The 25,503-nt window shown below is 43.8% G+C and overlaps 1 long non-coding RNA gene across 2 annotated transcripts in view; it reads right to left on the minus strand.

Annotated features, from left to right (window-relative positions):
- LOC130360693 (uncharacterized) overlaps positions 1-25,503 on the minus strand; it is a 109,817-nt gene that overhangs the window by 15,675 nt on the left and 68,639 nt on the right. Inside the window, exons 4-5 of one of the 2 annotated variants that reach the window (XR_008890762.1) lie at positions 2,868-3,061; positions 2,531-2,641 (exon numbers count right to left, since the gene is read on the minus strand). This is a non-coding gene — a long non-coding RNA (uncharacterized LOC130360693). The remainder of the gene's footprint in view (positions 1-2,530; positions 2,642-2,867; positions 3,062-25,503) is intronic. The other variant, XR_008890763.1, reaches the window with a different exon arrangement.

Consider the following 25,503-nt stretch of genomic DNA (forward strand, 5'->3'; position numbering starts at 1 on the left):
TTATAAATTTTTATATAATTTTTTTGGATTAAAATGTGACACAAAAACAGCAATTTTGGACTTTTTTTTTTTTTATGTTTATGCCGTTCACTGTACGGGATAATTAACAATATATTTAAATATTTCAGACTTTTACGCACGTGGCGATACCAAATATGTGTATTAATTATTTTTTTTACGCATTTTGGGGGTAAAATGGGAAAAAAGGACGTTTTACTTTTTTATTGGGGGAGGGGATTTTTCAAATTTTTTACTTTTTTTTTATTTTACATTTATTTTACACTTTTTATGTCCTCTAAGGGGACTATTCATACAAATTAGTTGATTGCTAATTCTGTTCAGTGCTATGTATAGGACAGAGCACTGATCGGTATTATCAGTCATCTTCTGCTCTGGTCTGCTCGATCTCAGACCAGAGCAGAAGACCCCGGGAGACAGCCGGAGCAAGGTGAGGGGACCTCCGGCCGACATGCTGGATGATCGGATCCCCGTGGCAGCGCTGCCGGCGATTCGATCATCCATTCAAAGTACCGCACTGCTGCAGATGCCGTGATCTGTATTGATCATGGCATCTGAGGGGTTAATGGCGGACATGCGTGCGATCGGGGATGTCCGCCATTACCGGCGGGTCCCTGGCTGCTGATAGCAGCCGGGACCTGCCGGCATGACGTGAGTACCGCTTCGGTGCTCGCGATCATGGCGGCGCGTAAATGTACGTCATGGTGCATTAAGTACCACATCACCATGACATACATTTACGTCAATTGTTGTTAAGGGGTTAAAGGCCAGTGCCCCCATTATTGTAGTACACCTGTGGCTCATAGATAAATTCCTCCCACACTTCCCTGCCAAATCTTTGTTGCCTTGTGCCTGAGAGAAAGCATACCTGAGAGTTGCCTTGCCGTGTATCTGATCCTTTGCTCTGTGACCTGACCTTGCTCCTCTGCTGCCTGCCCACTGACCTCCTGCAACGTCCTGACTACACTACTGTGCCACCTGCCCTGACCTTCTGCTATCCTGACTACGAGTTTCCTTATCCCTCCTGTGCCTCACATCTCATCAGCTTCCTGTGTAGTTGAGCTGTGCCAGGGGTAGCAACCTGGGTGCCACCTGCTGCAGCAAGTCCATCCCACTTTGCAGCACTTTAGACTCTGCTTCCTGGTACGGTCCGAGTCATCTGCCACACAGGTCCAGAGGATCCACATCCACCGGTATTCTTGTTTTCTGAAACGTGAGTGTTACAATTTATGGCTGGACAAAATCCAGCCAGAGATTCCAAGTGTGAAATCAATTGGTGCTAGGACTGAACGGACATTTCCTATAGACAAGTTGAGCAAGCTCATCTGTTTAGTTGCAGAATTTTAGTGGTGGATGGTCTGCCTCTGAAATTATGTAGTGTGCACTGTGCAGCCAAATTGCATTGCCAGCAATGGGATTCTGCTGCACTGGAATTTCCAAGTGGAATTCAGCTTTGAAATTCTGTAAATTCTGTAGTGTGAACTTAGCCTTAGGCTGTGTTCAGTCCTCTGTCAACAGTTCCATTACATTTGACAGCAAGTATTAAATGTTGTGCATTTTTTTACATTAAAGCCTTGAACACCATGATGGATTCAATGACATATGGAACACTTGCAAGTTCAGCTAAGCAGAGCATGCAAGTAACAGCAATTCTAAGACTATAGCAACCTCAAATTAAAAATGCAGTCATCCTTAAGGCCACACACTAAGAATTAATAAATCTCTGTTGATTAGTCCACTATATTAATAAGGACCCCCATAGATCAGTAATAAGAAGAAGTCCCATGCCTGGAAGTACAGAAAAACGTATTCCCTATCCCTCATGATCTCCTATACAGAGCCCCGGCTCTCCCTCAGAGCAGCGCGTCCCGACCCGTCTGAAGCGGGGACCGCCACGCCCTCTCCATACATCTCTATGGGAGAGCCGGAGATAGCAGAACAGCTATCCAATAGAGATATATGGAGGGGGCGTGGTGGCTCCCACTTTGGGCGAGGGTCGTTATGCGACACTCTGGAGGAGAGCCGGGGCTCCGCAAGGAGATCGCATGGCCCCCCTCGCGATCTAAAACTTATCCCCTATCCTGTTGATAGGGGAAAAGCTTTTCTGTGCTTCAAGGCATGGGACTTCTCCTTTAAAAGGGTTTTCCTGGACTTTTACATTGATGGCCTACATTGAGGGGCCATAAATGTCTGTTCGATAAGGTACTGAGACCTGGACCCAAGCAGTGATCAGCTGTTCAGCAGAGCCACTGCTCTGGCATGTGCACAATGAATAGAGCCAGAAGCAGATGGTGGTAGTGGTGTAGTGGTGGTTTTGGGTTACTGCAGCTCTCATTCATTCAGTGCACTGTAGCAACCTGGCATTTCCACTACACCATGAACGGCACCATCTGGTTCTGGGTCCTTAACACATATTTCCCATAAGTTATTAGCTATTTTTATTTACAAAGGCTTATAAGCTTTAATGTTCTTCTTGCTAGCTTTTATGTTAGGAGTTTTTGTGTGTGCTTACATTTGATATTAAATTTGATACACTGCCGATTTTGCAGGTTTTCCAATTTACAAAGCATGTAGAGGTCTGTAATTTTTATCATAGGTAATCTTCAACTGCGAGAGACGTAATCTTAAACAAAAATCCAGAAAATCACATTGTATGATTTAAAAAAAAAAAAATGAATTTGCATTTTATTGCATGACATATATTTGAATACATCAGAAAATCATGTCTATGACTTAATATTTGGTACAGAAACCTTTGTTTGCATTTACAGAGATCAAACATTTCCTGTAGTTCTTGACCAGGTTTGCACACACAGCAACAGGGATTTTTCCCACTCCTCCATACAGACCTTCTCCAGATCCTTCAGGTTTCGGGTCTGTTCCCACCTCCATGCTTTAGTCGTGTAAAGGTGTTCTTGGGTTTGTACTCATCCTTTTTCTTCCTCCAAACACGGCGAGTAGAGTTTAGACCAAAAAGATCCATTTTTGTCTCATCAGGCCACATGACCATTCCTCATTCCTCCACTGGCATGTTATTTTTATTCTGTGGGTCAATACAATTATAACAATATACAGTTGTTTTATCATGGTATTACAAAAAAAAAGTCAACCTTAAAATCATCATATTCTTCGCTTTGGAAATATATCAGGACGCCTTTTGGCCTCTCTAGCTAAGGGCACAGAACCCACCTGCTTCCATTCTATCACTTTGAACCTCAGGAGGCATTCTTCTGACAAACCCTAGACGAATAGTAGACTATATGCGCAAATACTATGCTGATTTCTACTCTGACATTCCATCTCCCACTCTGCCGATAGAAACTCTTCTTAACAAAGTAACCTTACTACACGTATCTGAGGAACAATTAGAATCCTTCAATGTACCCATTACCCCAGACTTGGTTAAACAAACGATTAAACGACTTGAAAACATGAAGACTCTGGGCCCTGACTGGTTAACGGGGAGTTTTATAAACTTCTTCAGACCAAGTCATAGACAGGCTTTCTAATCTTTACAATCAAATTCTATAAGGAATGGGGTCACTAGATTCAGCTTCTATGTCATATGTGAGACTAATTCCCAAACCAAACAAAGACCCCCTTGACCCAGGATCATACCGACCTATATCTCTCATCAATGTTGACTCCAAGATATTGTCTTCCATTATGGCAGACAGACTGTCAGCTATTATGCCGTGTCTTATCTCTCAAGCTCAGATGGGTTTCATTAAAAACAGATCTGCAGTTGTGAACATGAGAATGGTCCTTACAGTTCTAGATACTATCCATCACCGCTCTGGCCAGCCGGGCTCCCCTTCTCTGTTAACATTAGACGCTGAAAAGGCATTTGATAATGTCAGCTGGTCATGGCTTGACGTGGTGCTGGATGCTATGCACATTCAAGGTGCTTTTTGCAACTTATTAAGGGCCATCTATGCCTCACCAAACTCTAGAATTTATTTGCCTGTTTTTTTTTGTCCCCTACCTTCCCACTTAGTAAAGGCACTCGTCAAGGATGTCCACTATCCCTACTTCTATTTAACATTGCCTTAGAACCCCTGGGCACAGTACTTAACCACCTCCATGTTGTTTCAGGGCATCAGGGTTGGGGAAGCTGAAGTTAAAGCATTCCTATATGTGGATGATGTCATACTGTATATACAGGACCCTGTTAAAGATATTCCTCATATCTTTGATGCCCTGACACGGTTTGGATCTTACTCTGGTTATCACGTAAATGTACATAAATCTTCCCTCTTACTTTTGAAAAGACCATCCACTACATATACCTTAAATGTCCGCTCTTTAGGAACACCTATTGCCTCCCACTATATCGCATATTTAGGAATAAAGATAGGGAAAGTACCCCAATCCTTATATGCCTTTAATTACCCCCCCCCCCCATTAATTGCTAAAATCAAGACTGAACTACACCGTTGGCACCAATTGCCCCTATCGCTCTTAGGCACTGTCATCTCATTAAGATGTGCAGTTTTGCTAAACTACTCTATCCATTTCAAACCATCCCATTATTATTAAAGCATGCTGATGTTAAATTGTTTACTTCAACGTTCACTAAGTTCATTTGGGCATGAAATAAACCCTGTATAGCCCTACGTACTTTGATGCTCTCTGTGTGGGAAGGGGGTATAATGTCCCTGACATTAGAAGCTATAATTTAGAATGCCTCATGCGGCATATTATGGGCTAGTTCCATAATTCTTCTCTCTACTCCAACACACTTTTGGAATCCTCTTATGCTGCCCCATGGCATCCTTTGGCACTATTAAATTGTAGGCTTCCCTCATTGCCTCCAGTCATCAAACGATCCTTACTCTTTAGGGACACTATCACCACCTGGAAAGAATTACGGAAGTGAATGGGTCTATCATATGTGTGTTCTAAACACCTGTCACCATGGCATACTCCAGACTTTAAAATAGGTATGGAAAACCCTCTGTTTCAAGTGTGGCAACAGAATGGAATCAATACCATGGGTGACCTCATGCATAAACTAGATAAATGGTGGGAGTATGTAGCATGCTGGGAGTTGTAGTTGCGATCCCTCCAGCTGTTGCATAACTACATCTCCCAGAATGCCCTTCGGTGATCAGTACATGCTGGGAGTTGTAGTTTTGCAACAGCTGGAGGCATACTGGTTGGAAAATATTGAGGAAGATAACAGAACCTAACTGAAGCTTTTCCAACCAGTGTGCCTCCAGCTGTTGCAAAAGTACAACTCCCAGCATGTACGGTCTGTCAGTACATGCTGGGAGTTGTAGTTTTGAAACAGCTGGAGGTTTGCCCCCCCCCCATGTGAACGTACAGGGTACATTCACACGGGCAGGCTTACAGTAAGTTTTCTGCTTCAAGTATGAGCTGCGGCAAATTTTTCACCACAGCGCAAACTCCTAGCAGGGAACTCGCTGTAAACCTCCGCCAGTGCGAATGTACCATAAAAACACTAGACTACACTAACACATAATAAAGGGTAAAACACAACATATACTCCCCTTACACTGTCCCCTTCAATAAAAAAAACGTATTGTACGGCAGTGTTTCCAAAACGGAGCCTCCAGCTGTTCAAAACAACAACTTCCAGCATTTCTGGACAGCCACTGACTGTCCAGGCATGCTGGGAGTTTAGCAACAGCTGGAGGCACCCTGTTTGGGAATCACTGGCGTAGAATACCCCTATGTCCACCCCTGTGCAATCCCTAATTTAGTCCTCAAATGCGCATGGCACTCTCTCACTTCGGAGCCCTGTCGTATTTCAAGGAAACAGTTTAGGGCCACATATGGGGTATCTCCGTTCTCGGGAGAAATTACACTACAAATTTTGGGGGGCTTTTTCTCCTTTTACCCCTTATGAAAAGGAAAAGTTGGGGTCTACACCAGCCTGTTAGTGTAAAAAACATTTTTTTTACACTAACATGCTGGTGTTGCCCTTTACTTTTTATTTTCATAAGAGGTAAAAGGAAAAAAAAAATTTGTAACGCAATTTCTCCTGAGTACGGAAATACCCCATATGTGGGCATAAAATGCTCTGCGGACGCACAACAAGGCTCAGGAGTGAGAGGGCACTATGTACATTTGAAGCCTAAATTGGTGATTTGCACAGGGGTGGCTAATTTTACAGCGGTTCTGACATAAACGCAAAAGAATAAATACCGACATGTGATCCCATTTTGGAAACTACACCCCTCACAGAATGTAACAAGGGGTATAGTGAACATTAACATCCCACAGGTGTTTGACAAATTTTCGTAAAAGTTGGATGGGAAAATGAAAAAAAAAATTTCCTCACTAAAATGCTGGTGTTACCCTAAATGTAAGAAAATACCCCAAATGTGGATGTAAAGTGCTCGGCGGGCGAACTACAATGCTCAGAACAGAAGGAGTGCCACTGGGATTTTGAAGAGAAAATGTGTCCGGAATTGAAGACCACGTGTGTTTACAAAGTCCCCATAGTGCCAGAACAATGGACCCCCCAACATGTGACCCCATTTTGGAAACTGCACCCCTCACGTAATAAGGGGTGCAGTGAGCATTTACAAAGATCTGTCAAATGCCAGTGGGGTGTAAATACTCACTGCACCCCTTATTAAATTATGTGAGGGGTGTAGGTTCCAAAATGGGGTCACATGTGGACCCCCCATATGTGACCCCATTTTGGAAACTACACCCCTCCACTGTTCTGGCACCACGGGGGGCTTTGTAAACGCACATGGCCCCTGATTACCATTCCAAACAAATTCACTCTTCAAAAGCTCAATGGCGCTCCTCCTCTTCTGAGCATTGTAGTTCGACCGCAGGGCACTTGATGTCCACACATGGCGTATTTCCATACTCAGAAGAAATGGGGTTACAAATTTTGGAGGGGTATTTTCTGCTATTAACCCTTGCAAAAATGTGAAATTTGGGGGGAAACACACATTTTAGTGAAAACATTTTTTTTTTTTTACATATGCAAAAGTTGTGAAACACCTGTGGGGTATTAAGGCTCTTTTTATTCCTTGTTACGTTCCTCAAGGGGTCTAGTTTCCAAAATGGTATGCCATGGTTTTTTTTTTGCTGTTCTGGCACCATAAGGGCTTCCTAAATGCAACATGCCCCCCAAAAACCATTTCAGAAAAACATACTCTCCAAAATCCCCTTGTCGCTCCTTCGCTTCTGAGCCCTCTACTGCGCCCGCCGAACACTTTACATAGACATATGAGGTATGTGCTTACTCAAGAGAAATTGGGCTACAAATTCAAGTATAAATGTTCTCCTTTTACCCCTTGTAAAAAATGAAGATTGTGAATTTTCTCCTTCACTTTGCTGCTATTCCTGTGAAACACCTAAAGGGTTAAAACGCTGACTGAATGTCATTTTGAATACTTTGGGGGGTGCAGTTTTTATAATGGGGTCTTTTATGAGGTATTTCTAATATGAAGACCCTTCAAATCCACTTCAAACCTGAACTGGTCCCTGAAAAATAGTGAGTTTGAAAATTTTGTGAAAAATTGGAAAATTGCTGCTGAACTTTGAAGCCCTCTGATGTCTTCCAAAAGTAAAAACTTGTCAATTTTATGATGCAAACATAAAGTAGACATATTGTATATGTGAATAAAAAAATGTATTTGGAATATCCATTTTCCTTACAAGCAGAGAGCTTCAAAGTTAGAAAAATGCTAAATTTTCTATTTTTTCATCAAATTTTGGGATTTTTCACCAAGAAAGGATGCAAGTTACCACAAAAATGTTCCACCATGTTAAAGTAGAATATGTCATGAAAAAACAATCTCGGAATCAGAATGATAACTAAAAGCATTCCAGAGTTATTAATGTTTAAAGTGACAGTGGTCAGAAGTTCAAAAAAACGCTCTGGTCCTAAGGTGTAAAATGGCCTGGACCTTAAGGGGTTAATAGTTGGACAATCTGCATGCAAAGGTACTAAACAATGGGGGTGATTTGAAATTATATGGGGAAGGGGGGCTTTTTAAAGTTATTAATAATAATAATAATAATAATATATATACTTTTTAAGTAATAATAGGGCACTTTTATAAGCAATTATTAAATTGCTAATACAAAACAATGCTATGCTACCACATACACATACAAAAAGACAGATGGAGTCATTTACAAAAGAACTACTATCTTGTATAAATCTTTATTAAATAATTAGGTTAAAAAATAGGAAGGATTCCACCCAGAAGGGGGAAGACAATAGGTGTCACTCAGCTGCCATAATATGGTTATACAGATTTATATATATATAAATATATTTCCAAACATACTGTGGGCTAAATCAAGAATATAGCTGCAAAAGATCAAATACATCAACAGTACATGGCATCAAACATAACATATTACCACAAAATGACGAGACATCAACGCTTGCAATATGCTATGTTTGATGCCATGTACTGTTGATTTCTTTGATCTTTTGCAGCTTTATTCTCGATTTAGCCCACAGTATGTTTGGCAATATATTTTTATATATATAATTCTGTATAGACTTATTATGGCAGCTGAGTGACACCCATTGTCTTCCCCTTTCTGGGTGGAAAACTTCCTATTTTTTTTAACCTAATTATTTAATAAAGATTTATACAAGATAGCAGTTATTTTCTTCTTCTGTCTTTTTGTATGTATATGTATTTGGGGGGTCATATAGCATTGTATTTCTGGGGGGTAATTAAGCATTTGCGCTGTATTTGATAGTTCATAACATAACCCCAAGTGTCTGAAATATCTTGTTTGTTTATGCTACCACATAGCATTGCTCAGAATGATCTGTGCTTTGCTAATGTAGTCTGCCTGAGACTTTATTAACAGATCCCACTGGGACTATCACATACAGTAGATAGTCAGTGGGACTCCAGCTGGCATGGAAAAAGATTGCCCCCCTCCGCAGTCAAATTGCTGGGAGGCCGAACTGAGAGATGACAGGTACACAGCATTTTTTGAGTTAATGACCGTCATTGTGCATGAGCACTGATATTGTTCATTTACTACTCACTGTCTATGAAATGAGCACAGCTTCTGTCCTGCAGCATGGTGCACCAAGCAACAGGTGGCCATGCCATAAATATACAACATAAGTCTCCGAGGGATTAAACAGTATGAGTGCTTCATGGGGGGGGGGGGTAACTGTTTTATTGTATTGCTGTCCATCATTTTACTTTTTGTTAATTTACTCATACATTTATAAAGAAGAAAAAAGTGACAACATACATTGCTTTATGGATCAACGTGTGACAGCTGATTATATGTCACATATGTACTGCTTGCTTTACTGCTACTACACAATCCAAGGCTAAAAAAAATATTCTACTAGTTCAAGGCTTATGCTTACCTTGGTTTTTTTTCACATTGTTTCAGAAAGAGAATTTCCCTTGAGCACTCTAGAGCTTACCCTGACCATTGCTATTTCTGTCATTGTGATTAGGGATGAGCGAATCAAATCTGACGAATCCAGATTCGTTACGAATTTCAGGAAAAATTTGATTCTGAACGAATGTGAATATTGCCATGATTTGATTGCACGAATCACTTCATTAAACTCCATTTAGTGCGGTCCAGGCTCCAGGGCATCTAAAATGGCGGATCCACATGTGAGGACATGGGGCAAGGAATCCTGGGAAGGCGGGAACAAGGTAGGCGGGATGACCCTAAATCACATGCAGCATGCAGCCTATCAACAGCCAGTCACCCCTGTGATGTCACAGCCCTATAAAATCGGCAGCCAGTCACTTCAGCCTTTCACTGCAGAGAGATAAATAGGGACAGACAGCCCTCTGTGTTGCACAGAAAAGCTTTTTTCCAGGAGCGATTCACCTCTTAGTCAAGTCAGCGTTCTGTTGCACAGAGAGAGGGACAGAAAGCAGTGTGTTTTGCACAGAAAAGCATTTTTACTGCAATGATTCACGTCACTGTCTACAGTGTTCTATTACAGAGATGGACAGAAAGCAGTCTGTCGCACAGTGTGTTACACAGAACAGCAGCGATTCAGCTCAAGCACAAATCCTGCCTAAAAGCACTGATAGGGAAGAGAGTGAGATTGAGAGAGAAAGTGCAATTTAGGTGTAGTACACAGCAACAGTGTGCTGCAGCACTGGTGTGTACTGCTGGTCTTGTGCACAAATACTCTTTTTAAGCATACTGTAGCACATTTTTCTCCCCTCATAAGTGCATACCACATACGTACAAATAAGTTGTGTAATATTTATTACCTGTTAAAGTCTCAAGGGCCTAGATACTATGAAAGGCCAGGCAAAAGTAATCACCGGCTGGTGTTGTACACAAATACTTTTTTAAGCGAACTGTAGCACATTTTTCTTCCCTCATAAGTGCATACCACATATATACATCTAAGTGGTGTACTATTTTGTACCTGTTAAAGTCTCAAGGACCTAGATACTGTGACCGGCTGGTGTTGTACATAAATATGTTTTTAAGCGTACTGCAGCACATTTTTTCCCCTCATAAGGGCATACCACATATATACATCAAAGTGGTGTACTATTTTGTTCCTGTTAAAGTCTCAAGGGCCTAGATACTGTGAAAGGCCAGGCAAAAGTACTCATCGCCTGGTGTTTTACACAAATACTTTTTTAAGCATACTGTTGCACATTTTTCTCCCCTCATAAGTGCATACCACATATATACATCAAAGTGGTGTACTATTTTGTTCCTGTTAAAGTCTCAAGGGCCTAGATACTGTGAAAGGCCAGGCAAAAGTACTCATCGGCTGGTGTTTTACACAAATACTTTTTTAAGCATACTGTTGCACATTTTTCTCCCCTCATAAGTGCATACCACATACATACATCTAAGTGATGTACTATTTTGTTCCTGTTAAAGTCTCAAGGGCCTAGATACTGTGAAAGGCCAGGCAGAAGTACACACCTGCTGGTGTTATAGACAAATACTGTTTTAAGCGTAGTGGTGCGTATTGTACTCCCCTCATATACGCACTAAGTATGTCAGCCAGAGAAGTGCCAGGACGCACACAAAGGACTGTCAGAGGCTTAAATTCATCAGGCAGAGGTCACAGCAGACTAGCGGCGAGTGGCAGCAGGAGTCGCAGCAAGAGGCCTGAGCTCCCACTATCAGCTAGCAGTCGTGTCTCGACCAGCAACCCATCTGCTGTCATTAATTGGTTATCTCGGTCATCCACTTAATCCCAAGTGAGATCTTACACCCCAAGTCAACAGTCAGTAGGTTGTATAGCAATTATTTGTTTAAATTATATTAAATATTATTTAAAAATGTACAAATCACATGCAGATTACAGGCATCGCTATTAGAATCACTGCCTTAGAGCGTCTGGATGTGGCAGCAGGGTCAGGAGACCATATGGCGTCCCAATTGAAGAGATTAAAGATTTTTTTTATATTATTTTTATTTAATTTAATTTTAATTTATTTTATATTTTTAAACCCTTTTTTGAGGACCCATTGGATATTTTTTCCACTTGCATGTTCTGTAATCAGGACTGTAGCTCCGATGAGGCGAGTGAAGCAATCGCCTCAGGTGAGATGTTTCAAGGGTTTTCAAGGGGCGTCCAGCACACATTACACTGAGGCATTGATTCCCAACCAGGGAGCCAGGATACTCTGGTGAGAAATATGGTGCTAACATTTTTTTTATTTTTCTGCCCAGGCCTGCACACCTGTGAGTAACGGGCGTGCAAGTGGGAGGGAAGTTTGTGTGCAGTGCTGGGACAGGTGATGCTGCAGCTCCAATCCTCGTGTATCCTCCCTCTCCTGTGGATCAGCTCTGGACTCTCCCTGGTCCTCCAGCAGAATTATGTGGATGGAGGGAAGGAGCAGGGGCAGCGCTGACAGAGGCCTACTCAGCTTCAAATAGTGCACACCCACCCTTCTTTCACTCCTCTACATCTCTCTTTCACCCCTCGTAACCTCTCTAACCCCTGGACACCCCTCTGTCACCCCTGTACACCCCACGGTCACCCCATACACCTCTCTGTCACCCCTGTATGCCCCTCTGTCACCCATGTACACCCCTCTACACCCCTGTCTCCCATGTACACCCCCCACTGTGTGGGGTAAGGGTGGTTATAAAAGCCTTGTAGTTTGCAGACTTTGTTTAAAGATGTTTCATAATTTATGAAAAGTGACTTGTAAATTTTATAAATAATCATAATTTATTGTGCGTTGTGGTAAGGCTGGTGGCATTATGTTTGAAAGAGGCTGAAGTCATTTGTAGGTAAAAGGGGAGGATAATGCTGGAAAAGTGTAGAGCCTAATACTAATATGTTTGTGTTGCAGGTTCTGCCCAAGAGTTTTGGCTGGAACAGATTATCGTGATGTTCTGTGCCAGATGGGGAAGAAGAAAAGAAGAGAATGCCTCTGATCAGTGAATATGTCATTTGTGAGTCGCTGCATAAGACTGTACTGTAATCTACATAAGAAATATATTTAAAAAAATTATTCGGTAAGGGTGTCCCGCTAATTTTTTTCCCCAAGGGGTGCCCCAAGCCAAAATGGCACAATTTTCTGTTCTCGGCTAAGGAGCAAAAAGAGCTAGCTACAGCTCTGTCTGTAATTCACATCATGTAACAATGTTTAGCACTTATCTGATTGTAGTTTGCAGACTTTGTTTAAAGACTTTTTATAATTTATGAGGTTTAGTCTAAAGTGGCGACACGCCTTCTTTACCGTGAGGACTGTGAATTTATGGAAAGGTCTACCTCAGGAACTGATCACAGTAGGAACAATTAACAGCTTTAAAACAGGGTTAAATACATTCCTGGAACAAAATAACATTAATGCTTATGCAGAATTATAAAACTACATCCCTTTCCCTTATCCCCTTACACCCTTCACTTCAATTCCCTGGTTGGCCTTGATGGACGTATGTCTTTTTTCAACCATACTAACTATGTAACTATGAAAAGTGACTTGTAAATTTTTAAATAAAACTTTATAGCATTTAAATAAATAAATTTGATCCATAAAAGCCAGGTAAGAAGTCCAGAAAGGAAGGTAACTCTTGTCACTACATTCTCATGGCATGAAGGACATTTCCTAAAGAATCTGCATGTCATACTGAATAACAGTATTTAATAGGGTTTCGCCGCAAATAAAATTGTACCGAACCGAATTTTGGGGGAAAATTCGGCAAATCGGCAGAATAGAATTTTTAAAAAATCCGCTCATCTCTATTTGTTATAAGTCCTCCAAACTGATTAGAGTACATAACAAAACTGTACAATTCAGCAAGCAGAAGGGTTCATCTTAGAAAGGCAATTTATTTAATTTATCCAAAGAGAAAAGTTATATTTTTCTGAACATCTTGTCTTAACTCTTTAAAGCATGCCTAGGTGACTTTGCAGGATAAGCAGCCCTGTGTGAGTAAATGAGGTGCAGGACTATTTATGTCCAATATACAACTTGCATATTGCTGATTTCTTCTCAGCAGGCTTCTTCTATAATTTTCAGTTCTCCCAGAGCTGCTGGACAAAACATATTGTCTATGATGTCTGGCATACACTGCACACACAGAGGAGGAGATCATGCCCTTCTTTGCCTCTGTGCACATTCTAAACAGCAGCCTGGACAGCATTATAAATCAGCAGTGAGCAGTCTATGCTATAAATTTAAAACCATGGTGTGAAATCTATTACTTACAGACGTATGTCTGCTGTCATTTCCTCTCTCTTTCTCTCTCTCTGCAGCCTATGTGTAAGTTCACAGGTACATCCCCCTCCCATCTCCTTCCTCCACCCTCCATAGACTTGTATTGTTTGTAATTTGATCTCGTACTAAGCTACAACACAAACCCTGAGCAGACCAGCTGATTTTCAGAGAGGAATACAGTCTTTTGTGGGCTGGAGGGAAGAAGATTGATAACATAATTTAAAAAAATGTTAAAATGACAGTGTCACTGCTTATTTTGAGACAGATTTAATCAAATTGGAGAAAATGATTAATGCAGGGACATGGGTTCAAGGCAAGCTAAAGGCTGGATCCTGAGGAGGCTGCTAAATAAGATTCAACTATTACCCTCTGTACCTCCATGCCGCCACTGTCCACTATTCATATACAGTAAAGGGCAGACTGTATAAGCAGAGGGCTGATAGCACTGAACAGTGAAAGCAATTTGTGAAATGATTGTCTGTAAATGTCCCCTTTGAAAACTTATAAAGTATAAAATTAATTTTAAAAAATTTAAACAAAGAAGGCATATTGCACTCACCAACATGAAGGTTCAGGTATTTTTTTGGTCCAAAAACAAAGGCATAACAAAGAAAGCAGAAAAGTCCATGCCGGGAGTGTAAGAGCCGAAGCTCTGCTTGCAGGACCTTCTACAAAGGCGACTAGTAGAGATGAGCGAAAATAATCTGACGAATCCAAATTCGCTACAAATTACAGGAAAAATTTGATTTGTAACGAATCTGAATATCGCTGTGATTTGATTTAACAAATCGCTTCATTAAACTCCATTTATTGTGGTCCAGGCTCCAGGGCATTTAAAATGGCAGATCCACATTTGACATGGGGCAAGGAACTCTGGGAAGGCTGCTGATAGGCTGAATCATATGCAGCTTATCAGCAGCCTACCAGCAGCCACCCCTGTGATGTCACAGCCCTATGTAATCTGCAGCCATCTTGCGGCCATCCATTCAAGCGTTTTATTTCAGAGAGAGTGCTTGATTGCAAGTGGAGATAGAGCAGTGCGTGTTGCACAGAAAAACAGCTTGACTGCAGTGGGGTGTACAAAAACTCTAAAGCTTATAGGGGCCAGTTAGGCTGAGCACTCAAAGCCATTGTGACCTGATATTAGTGCCTACTAATACTGTACTGTGCTCTACTACACAGCGATTCTGTACTGCTGCAGTTGGGTGTACAACAATTCTAAAGCTAACAGGGGCCAGTTAGGCTGATCACAAAAAGCCATTGTCACCTGCTATTAGTGCATAATAATACTGTACTGGGCTCTACTACACAGCTATTTTGTACTGCTGCAGTGGGGTGTACAGCAACTCTAAAGCTTATAGGGGCCAGTTAGGCTGAGCACTAAAAGCCATTGTCACCTGCTATTAGTGCCTAATAATACTATACTGGGCTCTACTACACAGCAATTCTGTACTGCTGCAGTTGGGTGTACAACAACTCTAAAGCTAACAGGGGCCAGTTAAGGTGAGCACGAAAAGACATAGTCACCTGATTACAGTGCCTAATACAGGTTGCGTAGCGTATTGTCCTCTCATAAGTATTGTCCTCTCCTGTGTGTACATAGGTGAGGAACGTTGTTTTTTCCGGTAAAACTAATTTGGGCCTAGCTCCTGTTATTGGCCAGCCAAAGCTACACGCTTGTTTTTGTAGCCTTATACAGTTTGTAGTAGAGCGCATAATCCTCCTCTCATAAGTTTAAACTGTCCGTACACCTACGTGGTGTCCTTTATATATTTTCCTGTAAAACTAATTTGGGCCAAGCTACTGTGAAAGGTCAGCTAAAGCTACACACTTGTTTCTGTAGCCTTATACAGTTTGTAGCAGAGCGTCTAGTCCTCCTCCTTTCATAAGTGTAAACTGTACGTACATCTACGTGGTGTCCTTTATATTTTTCATGTTAAACTAATTTGGACCTAGTTACTGTAAAAAAGGCCAGACAAAGCTACACACTTGTTTTTGTAGCCTTATACAGTTTGTATTGTTGTGTATTGTCTACCTCTCATAAGTGTAAACTGTACGTACACCTACATTTTTTTTCCTGTAAAACTAATTTGGGCCTAGTTACTGCTGCCACTTCCAGGCTCTATCATTGTGCCGCCATATTGTCTCCTCATGCTGAAGCTGCCACCTCCAGGCTCTCTCATTGTGCTGCCATATGGTCTCCTCATGCTAATGCTGCCAACTCCAGGCACTCTCATTGTGCTGCCATATGGTCTCCTCATGCTGATGCTGCCACCTCCAGGCTCTGTCATTGTGCCGCCATATGGTCTCCTCATGCTGATGCTGCCACCTCCAGGCTCTGCCATTGTGCCGCCATTTGGTCTCTTCATGCTGATGATGCCACCTCCAGGCTCTGTCATTGTGCCCCATTTTAGGGTGAGAAACACCTGCCAAAAAGAGAATTAATAGGGCGAGAGTAGGGCCTTACAGGGGAAGTTTTTACCCCCACCTGCTACAATTGACAATACGTTGTTTCCTTCCCCCTTTTTGGAGGCAAGTGTTACTCGTCTTAAAAAGGGCAGTCCCACACAGGAACCTCTCCCTATTTCTAACTAAAAACCCTGGGAAATGGCAGTGTTTTAGGTGGAAATAGAGAGAGAGGTTCCTGCATGGGGCCGCCCTTTTTAGAGCAAGTAACACCCACCAATAAGGGAATTAATAGTGCAAAAGTAGGGCCTTACAGGGGAAGTTTTTACCCCCACCTGGTTCAATGGACCATACGTTGTTCCCTTCCACCTTTTAGAGGTCTTTGCATCACATCAATAATAGTGGTGTAGGTGGCACACTGTGTTTTTTGCACACCTTTCCTTTTGTTAGATTTCCAAAAAGGTTTGGATCCATCTATTTTATCCTAAGAATAATATTAAAAGTTAAGGTTTATGTAAAGCATATCCTCAATACTTACTTGTGCAAACCAACACCTGCCACCTGCCTGATGCCACACATCTGATGCCAAGTTCTCCTTCTATCAGCCACCTTCGTCACCTGGTACAGGTATTAACATCCACCACCCCACTCTACCAAAGTGTACCAATGTGCACGGCAGCACCGAAGTGTGGAGCTGTAACTATGGTAAGGGACAATTCATGTTCTTTACATCCCACTGGGTGAATGTGGTTCCTGCACAGCCACAACAGCAACTTGGACAGTTCATTCTGCTTCCACCTCCATGCTCTCAGCCGTTGGTCCTGCGACAGTGTGCAAATCTGCCTCCTCATCCTCCACTGTGTCCTCTGCCTCCACTGCACGGACAAGTCTCAGTGCCCCTTCAGCATACCATGTGTACAGGGCTCGGTGGTGTCACGCTGTTCTTCACTTGGTTTGCCTTGGCGAACGGAGTCACACAGGGGAGGAACTGCTTAAAGTGATTCATCAAGAAATCGAATCATGGCTTACTCCATGAAAACTGGAAATGGGAACCATGGTGACCGACAACGGGAAGAACATCTTGTCTGCGCTGCATTAAGGAAGCCTGAGCCATGAGCCCCGCATGGCACACGTGTTCAATGTGGTTGTCAAGCGGTTCCTGAAGTGTTTCCCCCAACTGTAAGACATCCTAACAATGGCCAGGAAACTTTGCATGCACTTCAGCCACTCGTACACCGCAAAGCACACCCTCCTTGATCTGCAGGGTCAGAATGGCATCCCCCAACATAGTCTGATTTGCAATGTTTCCACACATTGGAATTACACCCTCCATGTGTTGGACTGACTATATGAACAGAGGAAAGCCATCATCGATTTCTTGATGATCCAAGCGGATAGGGGGACTCCTCTGTGTAGCTTCAATGTCAACCAGTGGCAGCTCATACATGACACCTGCCATTTGCTTAGGCCCTTTGAGGAAGCCAGATTATTAGTCAGGACTAATTTCACCCAGGATTACTGGATGAACTGTGTCATGATGGCTGGTCAGGGCACTGAACACGTGCCGCCTACATCTCATGGCCACATGAGCCCTGTTGGGGCTGAACTGGAGAGGAGGGGGAGGGGGACAGTGGAGCACAGGCAAGGTTTTGCAAAATGGGTGTTTTTTATAGTCATGTGACAGGAGAGGAGGAGCAGGAGCAGGCTGTGAAGCTACAGGGTGATGAAATTAAAATTAAAGATGTATGGTAGCTAGTGCTACCATAGACCATTTAAGGTAATGTCCCAGACCCAGCAGCATCACTAAACCATATAGTTGCTTAATGACACAGTCTGGAGCTGGCAGCAGCATGAGTAGACATTAGGGCTTCACAATCCCACAGTGGCTGAATTTCACAGCGTAAAGGTGGCATCAGTATGAGGAGACCATATATTGGCTGAATGAGTGTGGAGGTGTTGGCAGCATGAGCAGACAATATAGTGGTTGAATTGCACAGCCTGGAGGTGGCTGAAGCATGAGGAGGGACCATACAGTTGCTGAATGGCACAGTGTGTAGGTGTTGGCAGCATGACGAGACCATATAGTGGCTGAATGGCACAGCTTGGATGTGGCTGAAGCATGAGTAGACCATATAGTGGCTGAATGACACAGCATGGAGGTGTTGGCAGAAAGAGGAGACCATATAGTGGCTGAATGACACAGCGAGGAGGTGTTGGCAGCATGAGGAGACCATATAGTGGCTTAATGACACAGCATGGGGGTGTTGGCAGCATGAGAACATATAGTAGCTGAATGACACAGTGTGGAGGTGTTAGCATCATAAGGAGACGATATAGTGGCTGAATGACACAGCTTGGTTGTAGCTGAAGCATGAGGAGACCATATAGTGGCTGAATGGCACAGCCTGGAGTTGGCAGAAGGAGGAGACAATAGGGCTTTCCAATCCCTAAGATTAAAAGATTAATTTTGAAATTTAAATTGAATATGTATGGTAGCTAGCGCTACCATAAACCTGTTAAGGTAATGTCCCAGGCCCAGCAGCATCAATAAATCATATAGTTGCTGAATGACACAGCCTGGAGCTGGCAGCAGCATGAGTAGACACTAGGGCTTCACAATCCCTAAGATTAAAAGATGAATTTTGAAATTTAAATTCAAAATTTATGGTAGCTAGTGCTACCATAAATTTTTTTAGGCCCAGTCCCAGCAGCATCAGTAAACCATATATTGGCTGAATTACACAACCTGGAGGTGGATAAAGCATGAGGAGACCCTATATTGTCTGAATGGCAAAGCTTGGAGGTGGCTGAAGCATGAGGAGACCATACAGTGGCTGAATTGCACAACCTGGAGGTGGCTGAAGTATGAGGAGAGACCATATAGTGGCTGAATGGCACAGAGTGGAGGTGTTAGCAGCATAAGGAGACCCTAATCTGTCAGAATGACACAGCCTGGAATTGGAATTTAAGGTAACGTCCCAGGTCCAGCAGCATCAGTAAACCATATAGTGGCTGACTGGCACAGCCTGGAGATGGCTGAATCATAAGGAGACCATATAGTGGCTGAATGGCACAGCCTGGAGTTGGCGGTAGATGAGGAGACAATAGGGCCTCGCAATCTCTAAGAATAAAAGATGAATTTTGACATTTTTATTGAAGATGTATGGTACCTAGTGCTACAATAAATATATATATATATATATATATATATATATATATGTAACGTCCTCGGCCCAGGAGCATCACTAAAGCATGTAGTTGCTGAATGACACAGACTAAAAATGGCAGCAGCATGAGTACACAAGAGGGCTTCACAACTCCGAAGATTAATTGATGAATTTTGAAATTTGCATTGAAAATGTATGGTACCTAGTGCTACCATAACATATATAAGTAATGTCCTAGGCCATGCAGCAGCACTAAAGCATGTAGTTGCTGAATGACACAGACTGGAGCTAGCTAAAGCATAAATACACCATATATTGGATGAATGGCACAGCCTGGAAATGGCTGAAGCATCAGTAAAACATATATATGATGAATGGCACAGCCTGGAGGTGGCTGAAGCATCAGTAAACCATATATTGGATGAATGGCAATGCCTGGAGGTTGCTGAAGCATCTGTAAACCTAATATTGGATGAATGGCACAGCCTGGAGGTGGTTGAAGCATCAGTAAACCATATATTGGATGAATGACACAGCGTGGAGGTGTTGGCCGCATAAGGAGACCACATAGTGGCTAAAGGACACAGCGTGGAGGTGTTGGCAGCATGAGGAGACCATATAGTTGCTGAATGACACAACCTAGAGCTGGCAGCAGCATGAGTAGACACTAGGGCTTCACAATCCCTAAGGTTAAAAGATGAATTTTGAAATTTAAATTGAAGATTTATGGTAGCTAGTGCTACCAGAAACATTTTATGTCCCAGCCCCACAGCCTGGAGGTGGCTGAATCATGAAGAGACCATATAGGGGCTGAATGAGACAGCCTGGAGATGGCAGCAGCATCAGGAGTCTTGAAAGTGACCTGGTTGCATAGTGGTGCGGAGGGTGGCAATACCAGTACCCTGTGACGAAGGTGGGTGAAAAAAGGTCTGATGCGGAGGAATGTTTGTAACTGGGGAGCAGGAGAGCAGCACTTTAAATCTGGCACTATCCATATTTGTGAAGTGTTGGTGTGTCACCATGGTCAATCTACTCTGATGCATCAGGCGAGAGTAGGGCCTTACAGGGGAATTTTTTTACCCCCACTGGTTACAATAGACCATACGTTGTTCGCTTCCACCTTTTAGAGGTCTTTGCATCACATCAATACTTGGTGGTGTAGGTGGTACATGGTGATTTTTGCACACCTTTCCTCTTGTTTGATTTCAAAAAAGTTTTGGGTACATATATTGTATGGCACACTACTGGCCAGGCAAGACAGCTTTTCCAGGGCAAACTCTGCTAGTTGCGGCCACAAATCAAGTTTGGCTGCCCAGAAATCCAGCGGATCTTCAAGGATTGTTGGCATGGGTATGTCAAGGTATGCCACCACCTGCTGGTTCAGGTCCTGCTCCTGGTGTACCTGCTGCTGATGAGTTGCTTCACTATGCGGGTGAAGAAAGCTGCTCATCAGTGACTGTAGACTCAGGCTGCTGCTGATGAAGCTTGTATTGCTCTTGCCACCCCCACCCCTCCCCAGCAGCCATGGCAGTGGAAGGTGAGCGCAGGGGGCCCCCTGATTCCGACCTGCGAGAGGATGGACGATGGCACAGATAGGCATCGGCCAACTGACTACATAGGATGCCTCTGTAGTAGGTCACTTTGTCCTCCCTCTCAGCGGGTGTAAAAAAAAGCCCCTATTTTGTGGTGGTAGTGAGGGTCCAATAAGGTGGAGATCCAGAAGTCATCCCGCTGCCGAATGGTGACAATTCGGTGGTCACTACGCAAGCAAGTGAGCATGCATCGTGCCATTTGTGCAAGTGACTCGGAGAGACTCCCTGCCTCCTTCTCCACTGCATACTGCCAAGGTGTGTCTGGTTCCTCTGTCTCGCCTTCCTCATAACCCTCTAGCTCCTCTGGCTGCTCCTGCTCCTCCTCTCCTGTCAGATTACTAGAAAAATTGCCCATTTGGTGAAACCTAAACTGTGTTCCACTGTGCCCCTCTTCCTCCTCCTCCTCCAGTTCAGCCCCCACAAGGCTCATGTGGTACGTCTCCAGTGCCCTGAACAGCCATTCTTTCCAACACGTGTTTTAAGAAATGAAGCAGTGGAATGATGTCGTTCATCCCGTAATCCTGGCAACTTACTAATAATGAGGCTTCCTCAAAGGGCCTGAACAAACGGCAGGTGTCACGTATGAGCTGCCACTGGTTGACATTGAAGTTACACAGGGGAGTACCCCTATCTGCTTGGATCATCAAGAAATCGGTGAATGCTTTTCTCTGTTCGTACAGTCGGTCCAACATATGAAGGGTGGAATTCCAACGCGTGGCAACGTCACAAATCGGACTATGTTGGGGAATACCGTCCTGACGCTGCAGCTCAAGGATGGTGTGCTTTGCGGTGTACAAGTCCTTCCCATTGTTAGGATGTCTTGAAAATGGGGGGAAAACTTCAGGAACTGCTTGACAACCAGATTGAACACATGTGCCATGCAGGGCGAATGGCTCAGACTTCCCAGTCGCAGCGCATGCAAGATGTTCTTCCTGTTGTCAGTCACCATGGTTTCAACTTCCAGCTTTCGTGGAGTAAGCCATGCTCTGAAATGACTTTTAGCAGTTCCTCTCCTGTGTTACTCTTTTCGCCAAGGCAAACCATGTGAAGAACAGCGTGACACATGGTATGCTGAAGGGACACTGAGACTTGTATGGGCAGTGGAGGCTGAGGACACGGTGAAGGATGAGGAGGCGGAGTCGCACACTGTCACAGGACCAACGGGTTGAGAGCGTGGAGGAGGAAGCGGCGTGACCTGTCCAAGTTGGTGTTGTGACTGTGAATGAACCACATTCAACCAGTGGGCCGTAAAGGTCATGTATTGTCTCTGACCATAGTTACAGCTCAAGACGTCGGCGCTGCCGTGCACTTTGGTACACACCGACAGGCTCAAGGGCTGGCCCACCTTCTCTTCCACAAATTTGTGCAGGGCTGGTACTGCCTTCTTCATAAAGAAATTATGGTTTTTCACTCTCCACCTCGGCTCGGAACAAGCCATCGTTTCTCTGAAAGGTGCAGAGTCCACCACTTGAAAAGGGAGGGACTGCAGCTCCAGGCAACTTATGAAAGTTACTTATGAAACTTATGAAATGGCTGAAAGAGGGAGGGATGTGCTACTGGGTGATGCAGCAGGCAAGACCACTACAAGAGAGCAACAGATTTCCCAGTCTGCTTTATGGTGGCAAAGCATATGTTGACGCAGGGCCATGGTGCCAACATTGGGACTCTGGCCATGTTTAACCTTCTGCTGACATATCTTGCATGTGGCTATGTGAACCTCCTCCGGATGCTTGAGGAAAAACTGCCACACCGCCGAGTAGTTTATTTTTCCACCAACAGTCCGCACTAATGGACTGCTACTGCCACCGTCTCCAGGAACCCCTGTTTCACTACCTCCCGGGAACGTAGACTACCGCAAAGCATGTGGTCTCCCCTGAGCAAGTTTGGCTCCAGAATTTGCACTTCTGCCACCACGCTGACTGCCCACCATGCTACCACCTTGCTGGCTCAGCTGCTGCCTCACGGGCAACCTGCAACTCTCTTCTCCTGATGATGATGAAGCCCCTTCTGCACCCGGCTTCCAATTGTGATCGGCTTCATCATCATCATCATCATCATCATCATCAACAAGTGTCTGCACGTCACTGATATCCTCCTCAGGTTCCTCAACAGTGTCTGCTTCAGGACCATGAACCCTGGCAACACCTCCTCCCACGTCACTCTCCTCATCACTACTTGCTCGCCTAGCGGGGGAAGCGGCAGGTGTCTCCTCCACTTCTTGGCTGGGCAGTAGCTGCTCACTGTCCTCTATTAGATTGTCCTCACTGAATAGTGGAACTGAACCCAAAGCATAAGATACTACTTTAGGGGAGGGAACAGCATAGGAGGAGTGGGACTGCTCCCGGGCCATGCCAACTGAGGGTTGTGTCCGAGGAACCCACAGACTGTTAACTGGGGGTATCAGATGTCACTTGTGATGAAGTGGACGACCGTGTTAACCAATCGATGACGGCAGATGGGTTTCTGGTCAAGACACGACCGCTAGCTGATACCGGGAGCTCAGGCCTCTCGCTGCAACTTCTGCTGCCACTCGCCCCTAGTCTGCTCTGACCTCTGCCTGATGAATTTAGGCCTCTGCCACTCCTATGTGCACGTCCTGGAACTTCTCTAGCTGACATACTTAGTGCGTATATGAGAGGAGTACAATACGCTTCACTACTCTTAAAACAGTGTTTGTCTAGAACAGCAGCAGGTGTGTACTTTTGACTGTCTTTTCACGGTATCTAGGCCCTTGACAGATTAACAGGTACAAAATAGTACACCACTTAGATGTAGGTATGCGGTATGCACTTATAAAGGCAGAAAAATGTGCTACAGTACACTTAAAAAAGTACACCAGCCGGTGAGTACTTTTGCTTGGACTTTCACAGTATCTAGGCCCTTGACAAATTAACAGGTAGAAAATAGTACACTACTTACCGTGTTTCTCCGAAAATAGGACAGGGTCTTATATAAATTTTAGCCCCAAAAAACACACTAGGGCTAATTTTCAGGGTAGGGCTTATTTATCTATGGTATGCACATTGAACAACATGGCGGTTCCACGGTATTTACCCCCCCCCCACATTATCATCATGTGATATGCGCGAGCTGCGCCGGTTTATCAGCCCAGCGCTGCACCCCACAATCCCCACATCGGGGCACTGATCATTTGTCACCCGCGAGCGCAGCTTCTCTCCCCCCCTGCCAAATAATTATCAGCCGCTGCGCTGTATCTATTCCTGTGCCGGGGCTGCAAATATTAAAAAGCAATCTTTAACTTCATCATCCGTTCCCCCGTTGCTAAGGCACCGGCCTCATGGTCCCTCCGCTGTTCTTGCTGCTTCCTGGTGTTGTGACGTCTCAGAGCCTTCAGCCTATCACCGGCCGCAGCGATGTCCCGCCTCGGCCGATGATAGGCTGAGCCGACTGTCATGTAAGAAGCCGGCCGGCGAGCGAGAACAGCGGAGGACAGCGAGGCCGATTCCTTAGCAATGGGGGAACGGAGGACGAAGTAAGTTAAAGATTGCTTTTTAATATTTGCAGCCCGGGCATTGTCTAGGTCAGTGGTCTTCAACCTGCGGACCTCCAGATGTTGCAAACATTTGCAACATCTGGAGGTCCGCAGGTTGGAGACCACTGGTCTAGGTCTTATTATCGGGAAAGGGCTTATATTGCAGCCCACCCCGATAATCCGGCTAGGGCCTATTTTCGGGGTAGGTACTATTTTCGGGGAAACACGGTAGATGTATGCATGTGGTATGCACTTATAAGGGGAAAAATAGTGTTACAGTACGCTTAAAAAAAACGTATTATAGTTAAACACCAGACTGTTATTACTTTTGCCTGGACTTTCACAGTATCTAGGCCCTTAACAGATTAACTGTTTTAAAATAGTACACTACTTAGATATAGGTATGTGGTATGCACTTATGAGGGCAGAAAAATGCACTACAGTATGCTTAATAAACATAATGGAGTAAAGCACCAGCTAGTGATTACTTTTGGCTGTCCTTTCACATTATGTAGGCCCTTGACAGTTTAACAGGTACAAAATTGTACACTACTTAGATGTACGTATGTGTTATGCACTTTTGAGGGCAGAAAAAGGCACTACAGTACACTTAAAAAAGTGTCTGAGTAAAAACACAAGCTAGTGAGTAATTTTGCCAGGACTTTCACAGTATTTAGGCCCTTGACAGATTAACAGGTACAAAATAGTACACTACTTAGATGTACGTATGTGTTATGCACTTTTGAGGGCAGAAAAATGCACTACAGTACACTTAAAAAAGTGTCTGAGTAAAAACACAAGCTAGTGAGTAATTTTGCCAGGACTTTCACAGTATTTAGGCCCTTGACAGATTAACAGGCACAAAATAGTACACTACTTCGGTGTAGGTATGTGGTATGCACTTATGAGGGCAGAAAAATGCACTACTGTACGCTTCAAAAATTATTTGAGCAAGACATCAGCCGGTGATTACTTTTGGCTGTCCTTTCACAGTATTTAAGCCCTTGACAGATTAACAGGCACATAATAGTACACCGCTTAGATGTAGGTATGTGGTATTCACTTATGAGGGCAGAAAAATGTGTTACAGTATGCTTAAAAAACATTTTTGCACAACACCAGCAGTACACAACAGTGCTGCAGCACAAAAACAGCTGTGTGCTAAACACAAA

This window comes from Hyla sarda, chromosome 3 (genome assembly GCF_029499605.1).
Source record: "Hyla sarda isolate aHylSar1 chromosome 3, aHylSar1.hap1, whole genome shotgun sequence".
Lineage (NCBI taxonomy): Eukaryota > Metazoa > Chordata > Amphibia > Anura > Hylidae > Hyla > Hyla sarda.